Raw genomic sequence first — 12,437 nt, 5'->3', positions numbered from 1 at the left:
CATGACACCAACCCAGCCTTTCCAGGACACACATCCCTCTTCAGGAAACCCCTTTCCCAACACCAGCCCCAGCCATCGCCTCGAGCACCGCCATTTTCTTTCAGCACGACCTTACTGCAGGACCGTACATCCTGTACTTCGGAAGTCTCTCTTTTTCTGAGAGGGTCTGAGGTCTTTCGAGGTTTCTCCCCTGCAGAAGGAATCCTCGAAGACACTTCCTCCGCGACCTAAGAGGAAATACTTATGACCCCGAGGGCTTGGGACCCTTCGTCAGTCCCGCCACGTTCCTGCCGAAGGCCCCACCAGCGGGACGAACGATTGCGCACGTGTTCCTGCAGAAGAAGTCGTATTTGACCTCTGAAGTCGTCCTCAAAAGGACACAGTCAGCCCTTATAACCCTATAATGCGATGACGTGTTACGAACAAAAGTTCTGACCAATGCTACAGTTCTACCAACGTAAATATGATTTTCTTTTACTTGAGTGCGTGATATATTTTTCTATGTGGCATTTAGCTTACAGTTAGGTCTTTTCTTGAATAGAAAAAAAAGTTATCACACAAAGAATTTGAATTCTGTATCATGAAAAACTCTGGATGGATCAAAACTTTTGTTCGTGGCTGTGCATACAACTTCAGACCCCACGATTTTCTTCAGCTCAGGGAGAGCCTCTGTTCTTTAGTGATCGAGACTTTGTCCTAAGTGGGATTCGACCCTAAAACCTCCTATCATTTGAGTAGAAATGACGGATTAAAACAAACTTGATTAGGTTTGTTATGTTCCATTAAATCTATCACTATCATTATTACCACTATTATCGTTACTTTAAGATGAGGAGTTCCGTGTCGTTAAGCCAAAAATTGAATCTCTATGATGATGATGATAATCTTCAGCATAATCATCATCATCGATTAAAATTACTTGTCACACCAAATACAATGCATATGTATGTCACCGTGTCGATGTGTCGAGGTCTCTATCAACCTATCATCTTATGGACTTCTAGTTAACTCCAAACCATCTTAGTTAAGGGTGAACCTCAGACCGTCAGGATTATATTCCTTGGTCTTTTGAGGGCCACTTTACATAAGGAAATTAGATTCTAAAAATGAGATTGGATCATTCCTAATGGAGGTCAATCCTCTTTGATGGGGTTTAATCCCCTTAGTAAGGTTGGATTTCTCCTAAAGGATCCGAATCCTCTAAAAAATAATGCAACCACCTTAAGAGGGATCCGGCCCTTTTAAGAGGGATCCAACCCCTTTAAGAGGGATCCAACCCCTTTAAGAGGGATCCAACCCCTTTAAGAGGGATCCAACCCCTTTAAGAGGGATCCAACCCCTTTAAGAGGGATCCAACCCTTTAAGAGGGATCCAACCCCTTTAAGAGGGATCCAACCCCTTTAAGAGGGATCCAACCCCTTTAAGAGGGATCCAACCCCTTTAAGAGGGATCCAACCCCTTTAAGAGGGATCCAACCCCTTTAAGAGGGATCCAACCCTTTTAAGAGGGATCCAACCCCTTTAAGAGGGATCCAACCCCTTTAAGAGGAATCCAACCCTTTTAAGAGGGATCCAACCCCTTTAAGAGGGATCCAACCCCTTTAAGAGGAATCCAACCCTTTTAAGAGAGATCCAACCCTTTTAAGAGGGATCAAACCCCTCTAAGAGGGATCCAACCCTTTAAGAGGGATCCAACCCCTTTAAGAAGGATCCAACCCCTTTAAGAAGGATCCAACCCCTTTAAGAGGGATCCAACCCTTTTAAGAGGGATCCAACCCTTTTAAGAGGAATCCAACCCCTTTAAGAGAGATCCAACCCCTTTAAGAGGGATCCAACACTTTTAAAAGGGATCAGCCCTTTTAAGAGGAATCCAACCCCTTTAAGAGGGATCCAGCCCTTTTAAGAGGGATCCAGTCTCATTAGAAAAAAAAACTTAAGCAAAAGCTCTTCCTCGTTCCTTTTATACACAGGAACTGACACAAGAACTCTTTTCCTTTGCAACCACTTTCTTCTTTGAGAAGATATTCCGTCAGGAGCGTGTTCTCCTCCAGGATGTTTGTTACCTCCCTTCATACCTCTTCCACGACCTTGATTCCTCTGCAAGAGGTTTGCCTTCCTACAGGATCCTCATTCTTCCATGGGTTCTCTTTCCTTCTTCACAGGACCTTCCCCTTAGAAACCTTTCCAGTCTTTCAGGAGTCCATTTTCTTTTTGCTTCTTCAGAAAACCTTCCCTTGTCAGAAATATTTGCAGTCTCTCAGGAGTCCATTTCCATTTCGAGAACATCTTCTTTCAGAAACCCAACCCTCCTCCAGAACCATCTTCTCCCTAGAACCAACAGAACTTCCTGATAGGGGCCCCGCCTTCTTCCAGGAGAAGCCTATCCTTTTTCATGACCTCTACCTTCCTTTAGGAGTCCCGTCTTCCCCCCAGAAACCTCTTCCTTCTGGAACTCCACCCTCCAACCGAAGCCCTAACCTTACCGGATCACCACCGTCTTCTTCAGACCCATTAAGCTCTTGTGGGATTTCATCCCTGGACCCAGACAGCCGCCTCAAAGTTCTTTATGGTCTTCTCTTGGACTGGAAGTCCCTCGACGATACACATTGTCCACGTTGCAAAAAAAATAATAATAAGAATAAAAAAAATTAGGAATAAGAAATAAAGAAATAAAAATAGAAATAGAATATATAAGAAAAATGAAAATAGATAAATAAATGAAAATTCTTTGGACTTTTTTCTGGAGGGAAAGGAGGGGGGGTCCTTAAACTTTGGATTCATCATTTTGACCCAGGATACCTTCGTGTGTCTATCATATGATGTCTCCTTGGTTTTGTTTTGACTGGGTACTTTGTTCACACCTTTAATACAATCCCTTCCATTCTACATTATGAAATCGGAACTCTGTCCACTGTATTCTGAAACTTAAATTCTACTCTTCACCTTGTACTTATATTCTACACTACACTCTGTATTCTATACTCTGTAACCTTGGATGTTACAAAGTTATTCAGTTCTGCACACTGCGTTCCTTTGACTGGGTTTCTTTTCGCTACCAGGTTGCGGCCACTTATATTTATTCCAGTTTTGAAAGAATTATCCCATGTCTTCTGTGTTTATTATATTGATATTACCACACCTTAATCGCTGAATGATATATGAATGACATCAGAATGATGGCAACTCATGTATACCCTGTTATTACTACGTGTGCAAACAAAATAGATCAAATTTGAAAAAAAAAAAAAAATCAGGCAACTGTGCCATGTCCAGCACGTTCCGGGACTTGTTCCAGTCCTCCCATCGAGTCCTTTGCCCTGGAACTCTATCTATTCTTGAAGCTCCTGAACTATGGCTTCTGTCCACGAGGAGTGTCCGTTCCCTCTCCCCTTGTTCACTTCGCCCTAAGCTCGCTTTCCTTCATTGATCTCTCCTTCCCTTCCTACCTCCCTTCCTCCCTCACTCACTCACTCACTCACTCCCTTTCTGCTTCCCAGTCCTTCTCTTCCTTCCCACTCTCTCATTCTCTCCCTACTTTTCCAGGGGAATAATTGGACATTCTTTTCTCTCATTCTCTTCTCTCTCCCTATATCTCTATATCTGTCTCTATATCTCTATATCTAGCATCTCTATCTCTGTCTCTATCCCTATTTTTATCTCTCTCTCTCTCCTTTCTATTCTCTTCTAATTTTTTTTCATTTTTCTCTACTCTTCCTATCTCTTCTCCTTTTTCGTTTCATATATTCTCATCACCACTTTATTTTCTTATCCTTATTTCTCCATGTTTTCTTTAATATTCTTTTTTCTCTTTGACTCTTTTTTTTATACATATTCCCCTAGTATTCCTTGTCTTTTTTTTTTTTTTTTTTTTTTTTTTTTTTTTTTTTTTTTTTTTTTTTTTTTTTTTTTTTTTTTTGCATAAGACAATGATGCATTGTGTAGATTCAATTTTTCCAGTCATAACAAAACTAGGTGGAAGGCAGAGCATAGATATGATTCCTGTCTGTTGTTTCAAAGAAATGAAAAAGTAAACATGTACAGTATATATTTCCACACATAACTATAATGGTTTATACACAAATGTATACAATAATTTTAATTAAACATATGACAGCTTTGTATTTATGAAAGTTCTTGTACAGTACCCAATGACCATCAGTGTCTCTCTCTCTTACTTGATTCGGCTTCTCGTTCACAAAGGAGCAAAGGTGACGGCTTCGGCCGCAGCGAAACGTCTGCACACAATTATAATTCGCAAACGTTTATAGAAACAAATCAGTTCATAACAAGGTCGAATCTTGATATATATAAGAAATACTATTTCAAAAATCACTCTGAGTAAGCAAATTGTGTCAATAGAGTGGTGGAGTCCTATAGATCAGATAGCATCCCGTAGATTTGGTGGAGTCCTGTGGCTCCGGTGAAGTCCTGTAGATCTGGTGGAGTCCTGTAGGTCCGGTGGAATCCTTTATACACGGTGGTGTCTCGTAGATCCGATGGAGTCCTGTAGATCCGGTGGAGTCCTGTAGATCCAATGGAGTCCTATAGATCCGGTGGAGTCCTGTAGATCCGGTGGAGTCCTGTAGATCCAGCGGAGTCTTGTAGATTCGGTGGAGTCCTGTAGATTCGGTGGAGTCTTGTAGATACGGTGGAGTCTTGTAGATCCGGTGGAGTCCTGTAGATCCGGTGGAGTTCTGTAGTTCCGGTGGAGTCCTGTAGATCCGGTGGAGTCCTGTAGATCATGTGGAGTACTGTACATTCGGTGGAGTCCTGTGGATCTTTTGGAGTCGTTTAGATTTTATGGATCCATCCCCAAGGCGCCTGCGTCCTGAAGCCACTAAAGGTCTATAGCCGAGCCCCTGCGAAGCAAGGACTGGCGCAGCCGGTATCTCGTACAAACGAAAAAGAAAATGATCATTAAAGAAATAAATACCCAAACAAAACAAACAAGCACCCAAACACAGAAACGCGTGTGGTCTACGTAAGACTTGCTTAAAGTTTGATAACTATTATCTTTTTCGACGTTCATCGACGACGAAGCGCGTATAAGACTCAGCGCCGATAGCTTCAGCACGTCGATATCGACCCTATAGGCGTTGATGACGTTTCCTCCCTGCCTGCAGAGCGCGCGAGGCTCCACCCCTATCGCTGACACCTTAAATTCGGTGGCGTTCACAATTTATTCATCTATTTACTCTTCTTCTATTCTATATATTTCTTAAAACACGTCACTTTTATTCAGTGAAGGGGCATCTTTGAATAAAGTAATAAAACAAGAATCATTCTATTTGTTCAAGACTACAGTTGATTATCTGATTCAGCTAAAGGATTTCCATCGTCACTGTATTGAGTGATCGTTATCATCGCCGATGAAGAGGTCTCTCATATAATTATGATTACTTTAGCACTGTTACTGTAGCGCACTGTCCAGATGTCGCATAACATTCGCCTGGCGATTTTATTCATATGAGAACTCGTCTCTAGGCCGAAAGGAGCCTAGGGTGTGTGTATGTGCATATTCCCGGATGACACTACGGAGGTCCGGGTTCGAATCCCGCCCAAGGCTGAAATAATTTCAGTATCGCTGCACTGCAGGTTGTTACTCCAACTCTTGTGGGCGGGCAGTTGGGTGGGGCGCGTAAGGTCACAGCATTGTCCATAGATCGGTCATATACGAGCTCTGAACTCTCTTCCGGATGGGAAATAGCTGTTGATCACGAGTCCAACCCGTGATCCAAAGAACATGGTGTCGACGCCAAAAGGGGAAGTGATTAAAGCTTTCGGTCCTGGCTTGATGTCAGGATGAAAAAGCTCCTTTGTAGTTGGTGATGATAATTTTTTTTTTTTAATGAAGGTTCCGATGGCCATCGATTCTCCACCTTTTCCTTTAATTTTTATCAGTTTTATCAGTTTTCATTTACTTCTTTTTCTTCTTTCCTTTTTTCTTTTTTATTTCTTTTTCTTCTTTCCTTTTTTCTTTTTTACTTCTTTTCCTCTTTACCTTTTTTCTTTGTCTTCAGTCCTTTCGTTTCTCTTTACTCTTTTTCTTTACTATTGTTCCTTATACCTTTCTTTCATCCTTTACCTCTTATATTTGCTCTTTTTCTAGGTTTTATTCTTCATCTTCTTCCTCTCCTTTACGACTAGCTTCGTCATTCTACATTCCTCTTTACATTTCCCTCTGCCCTCCATTATTTCTTCTCTCCCCTTCTTTATCCCTTTATCTCCGTCCTCTGCTCCTCTGAATTGACATCGACAGTCCGTGACGTAAGTGAAGATCGCATCAGTCAGCCAAGGACTTCCTCTGCGAAGTTGCGAAGCTCGTGAAGGAGGAACCTGTCGTATTCACGAAGGTTTTCTGGGCGAAGTAAGGATTCAAACTAATACCCATCCTCCTCCACTATGGCTTCTCCTCCTCCTCCTCCTCCTCCCCCTCCTCTTCCTACTCCTCCTCCTTTTCCTTCTTGTCCTCATCCTTCTCATTCTGTTCTTCCGCCTCCGAATTCCCTTCTCTTTCTCTCTCATTCTCTCCATCATACTCACACTCACACACACACACACACACACACACACACACACACACACACACACACACACACACACACACACACACACACACACACACACACACACACACACACACACACACACACACACACACACACACACGACTCTTGGCGCGGTTGGTAAAGTTCCCGGCTACCACCACGGAGTTCCGGGTTCAAACCCCGGCCAGAGCTGAAATGAATTCAGTATCGCTGCGCTGCGAGTCGTTAATCCAACTCTCGTGGTTGGGGAGTTGTGTGTGTGTGTGTGCGTGTATGGTCACAGCATTACCCATACACCTGTCATATATGAGCTCTTGAGTTCTATTCCGGGAGGGAAATAGCTGTCGATCACGAGTCCAACACGTGATCCAATACCGTAGTGAATCACACACACACGCACACATACAAACATACACACACGCACACACACACACACACACACACACACACACACACACACACACACACACACACACACACACACACACACACACACACAAACATACACACACACACACACATACACACACACACACACACACACACACACACACACACACACACACACACACACACACGCACGTTCGCGCGCACACACGTATGATCGCATACAAAGATGCACACACAAACACACACACACACACACACACACACACACACACACACACACACACACACACACACACACACACAAATACCAAGTAAAAATTTCAAGGTCTTTTGGTAACGTCTTCGTGAGTATGCAATTTCAGTGGAGCAAAAAATTAATATACTGATTGTTCCTCAAAGAAAAAGGAATATGAATTCACTTAACAATTGGCTATAAATACGTTTCTCCTTTTGAACAAAAAAAAAAAAATTCATAATGATGATACAAAAAATATTTTTATTAATAACTACAAAGGAATGAATATATAATGAGCGTAATGTGGGGCTTCCTAGTATTCAGTGTGGGAAGAACGAAGTGTAGGGACTTTGTACGTAATGTTTCGCTCACTCTGAGTGAAGCACAGAAACGACTGACATAGAAGTATGTGTAATAAGCAAAGCGTTGTTCCTGTGTATACTATCTACTTTGTTCAATACTACGAAAAATATTCCTCAATCAAGCACACATAGGATATGAAAATTAAGTAATAGCATATGCGCGAAAAAAGCCTGTTTATATATTTCCGAGTAGAGATAGATGTATAGATGCTAGATGTTTCTCGTGGTACATTTGATTACTTATTTACTTCTTATTTCTGCTCCCAGGTAGGCTTTCAGCCTATCAGTCGGGCCAGCACACTTCTCCAGTTAGTCCTCTCAAAGCTTTCTTCTTCCCTCAAATCCTCTAATTTTCCTAATCCATTTGCCTCTAGGATTTCTTCAACTCCATCTTTCCATCTTTTCTTCGGTCTACCTCTAGATCTTTTACCTTCTGGTCTCCAATTCCATCTTTTCTTTGCAATTCTCTCTTCATCCATTCTCTCCACGTGCCCAAGCCATCTTAGTTGTGCCTTTTCTATTTTGCTTCTAATTGATGTTACTCCAATCATTTCTCTTATTTCATCATTTCTAATTCGATCTCTTCTGGTTTTATTTACTATATTTACTATTTATAATATTAATCAAATATTTTACAAAAACACATCCTTTGCATATATAATTTCAACGTATAACATAAAGTTTACATAAGTTATCACTTGTCAATCCTCCCTCGCAGCATCTGGAGAAGCGAAAATGCTTAAATCAGAGATAAGTTGGTAAGAATGTGTTCAGCCATTTGAATCTGGCACGAAAAATCACAACCAATCGCTCCGTGAGATGGAGGGAGTAAGGTTTTATTTAATGTTTTCGAGTTATGTCGGTGTATCAGGTAGATAAACAACAATGAAAAATAGAAATACAATTACATTTGTCTACGAAATACAACCAGTACAATAAACCAATATGTATAAGATGCATAGTTGAAATGATTCTCATGAATTACAATTTATTTTAGTGAGAAAACAAACGCAATCTACCTCTTTTTGTTTCTTATATTAGTTTCCTATAACGTTACTAAGACATTTGTGTACATTAGGGTAACAGTTGTACGGTCTAAGTGAAAAATATACATCCATACATAGGTACAACAACAACAAATTAATATAGCAATATGTTGCCTCTTTCTCTTCACTCTTCCAAAGTAGGAAGACACATTTTTCTTAGTCTCTCCTCATGTTTTATCGCTTAGACTTGAGATCATCTTGGTTGCCGTCTTTTGTATTCTCTCAGTTTTTCTTTTATTTTTATTTTTAGGTGTGTGTGTGTGTGTGTGTGTGTGTGTGTGTGTGTGTGTGTGTGTGTGTGTGTGTGTGTGTGAGACCAGGCTACTGCTGCATATTCTAGTTTGGGACGGGTCAGGCTTTTAAGCAACTTCTTTATGTCCTTTTCCATCTAATGAAATACTATTCCTCAACAACTTATGTCTTCTATTATCTTCTTTATATGACTTTTTGCCAATAGATCATCCCTGAACAAAAATTTCTATATAATTTTCTTCCTTTGTTTTAGCTATTAATACATTTCCAATTTCATATATTCTCGTCGGTCTTTCTCTACTTTGGCCTAGTTCCAAGATTTATGTCCATTGAATTTCATTTTCCATTCTTGACTCCATTCATAAACCTTATCTAGATATTCTTGTAGTCGTTTATAATCCTCTTTGCTTTTCACTTTTTTTGTGATTTTGACAACGTCAGCAAATAATAGATATCTATACCATTCATCATATAATTTATATACAACAGGAAAATTATAGGTGTGTGTGTGTTTGTACGCATGTACATGTGTACGTGTGTGCCTATGTATGTGCATCCGTGTTGGACTACATGTCAATAGGATTAATGGCGCTAATCAATTTCCTATGTACAACCGTACATATATTGTACATTTGTACAAAGACCGTGAGGGCTTGTCGTGAGAACGCACACGCCTATATCCCGTGAAGGGTTTCAATTATTCCATAATATAATGTAGACTGGTGGTGTAACATCACCTAACTCACCTCATCCTCGACACTCAAGGAATTCGCCGACCTATGGTCACCAAACACACGGGTAGGTACATACATACATACATACATACATACATACATACATACATACATACATACACATGCCAAAGACTTTTTCCCCATACACGGGAGGTAGCCAAAATACAAAGGAATAGAAAGCTCTCCCAGCTATTCCATCCCCTACATACTCCACTCCCCTCTACCCTCTTTCCTCCTTCTTATCTTGGCATGGGTAGGTAATGCCAATTAAGACGCCAAGACCCTTTCGATATTGGAATATCTTCTCTTAGTAAGAAAGTTTGGGTGATGCAGTTATTGTCTTGTTCCTTGAATAGAATGGAATTAGGATATATATGTATGTATATACGAATACATATGATTACATGCGTATATGTATGCGTGTATGTGTACAGTAAAATCATCTGCATGCGTATACATGTACATTTATGTATTCTCACACGCGTGTTTGTACGAGGTTGCATATATGTACGAACAAGCATTTGTCTACTTTTCTAAAAGCTCATGATTCACCATGGTCTTGGATCACGTGTTGGACTCGTAACCGACAGCTGTTTCCCTCCCGGAAGAGAGCTCAGACCTCATACGACCGATCTATGGGTAATGCTGTGACTTTCACGCACACACACACACACCCAACTCCCAGCCCACGAGGGTTGGAGTAACAACCCGCAGCGCAGCGATACTGAAATTATTTCAGCCCTGGGCGGGATTCGAACTCGGACCGCCTTAGTGGCAGTCGAGAACTCTACCAATTGCGCCACGAGTATGCATGCGTATGTGTACGCACATACACGCAAGCACAAGTTAATCTTAAATGATTGATGAGCCTGTGTTTGTGTGTAAATCATCCCATTTCCTCGCTGTGTTCCTTGCAGGAGCAAGTCTTGATCGAATTCTCTTCCTGGAGTCACAGCAAAACTGTAATGCGACCGGCTTCCGAGAAGAAAACAAGACCCTGATGTTTATCCAAGAAAATTAAAAAGAGATTCTGCCTTCACGTCAAACCCTTTGCTAGAAAGAGGAGCTACTAGGATGAATAAAAGGGTCGATATTGGAGCGGAATGAAATAGCCCGGCAGTAGATACAGTGAAGGGATAGGGGAGCGACTATTAACATTAAACTTAACATAAACGTTAACAGCAGTATTATCATCAACATCAATTTCGACATCAACATTAATATTAGCATTAACATTGACACCAGTACTAACAACAGTAATGATAATAACAATAATAACAATATCATCACCATCACCATCATCGACATCATCGTGATCGACATCATCGTGATCGACATCGACATCATCGTGATCGACATCGACATCATCGTGATCGACATCGACATCATCGTGATCGACATTGACATCATCGTGATCGACATTGACATCATCGTGATCGACATCGACATCATCGTGATCGACATCGACATCGACATCTTCGTGATCGACATCGACATCTTCATGATCGACATCGACATCTTCATAATCGACATCGACATCATCATGATTGACATCGACATCATCATTATCGACATCATCATCATCGACATCGACATTACCGCCTCCAACACAGTGACAAACTTTCTTGGTTTTATTCTGGCGAAGTCCAAACTATTTTTCATGAGGCTGAAAGGTCGGACCCCAGCCCGAAAGATACTTTGATAGACCGGGACTCCCTTGGGGTCCTAGTTCGTTCTCCCAGCCCCATGAAATCAGTTGTCCTTAGCCAGATGAAAAAAGCATAAAATACGTCATTATGTTGAGAGGTTGAAAGAGCTTCAGCTGGAAAACTATGAGAAATTTGTTGGGTGGGAAAACATTTTGGTCTGGAATTAGTTTTACAAATGAGATCTTAGAGAAAATGGGCCGTGGAGAAAGAGCTCGGGAGTTTTGGTCTTATCACGGTATTCATTAACAAGTTAAAAGTTTCTAAGCAAAAAGAAAAATAACTTAGATGAAAATGCTAAGATAAAGTAGATGACCAAAGGAGAAGTGTTCTCGCCTGTGTGTCCGCGTTTATGTGTGTGTGTGTGTGTGTGTGTGTGTGTGTGTGTGTGTGTGTGTGTGTGTGTGTGTGTGTGTGTGTGTGTGTGTGTGTGTATGTGTAAGTGTGTATGTGTGTGTGTGTGTGCGTGTATGTATCTGTGTGTGTGTGTGTGTGTGTGTATGTGTAAGTGTGTGTGTGTGTGCATCTGTGTGTGTATTCACCATGGTCTTTGGATTACGTGTTGGACTCGTGATCGACAGCTATTTCCCTCTCGTAAGAGAGCTCAGAGTTCGTATGACCGATCTATAGTTAATGCTGTGACCTTACACGCACACACACACACCCAACTCCCCGCCCACGAGAGTTGGAGTAACGACTCGAAGCGCAGCGATACTGAAATTATTTCAGCCCTGGGCAGGATTCGAACCCGGATCGCCGTAATGACAGTCGGAGACTCTACCAACCGCACCACCGAGTCGGTGTGTGTGTGTGTGTGTGTGTGTGTGTGTGTGTGTGTGTGTGTGTGTGTGTGTGTGTGTGTGTGTGTGTGTGTGTGTGTGTGTGCGCGTATGTATGTATGTATGTGCGCATCTGTGTGTGTGTGTGTGTATGTGTATGTGTGTGTGTGTATGTGTATGTGTGTGTGTGTGCGCGCGCGTGTCTGTGATTCACCATGGTCTCGGATCACGTGTTGAACTCGTGATGGACAGCTATTTCCCTCCCGGATGAGAGTTCAGAGCTCATATATGACCGATCTGTGGGTAATGCTGTGACCTAACACACGCACACACACAACCAACTACCCGCCCACGAGATTTGGATTAAAGACTCGCAGCGCAGCGAT

Source organism: Oratosquilla oratoria, chromosome 1 (genome assembly GCF_046742065.1).
Source record: "Oratosquilla oratoria isolate Oo_2021 chromosome 1, ASM4674206v1, whole genome shotgun sequence".
Lineage (NCBI taxonomy): Eukaryota > Metazoa > Arthropoda > Malacostraca > Stomatopoda > Squillidae > Oratosquilla > Oratosquilla oratoria.
The sequence above is the reverse complement of the archived record's forward strand: the minus strand, read 5'-3'. Positions refer to the sequence as shown.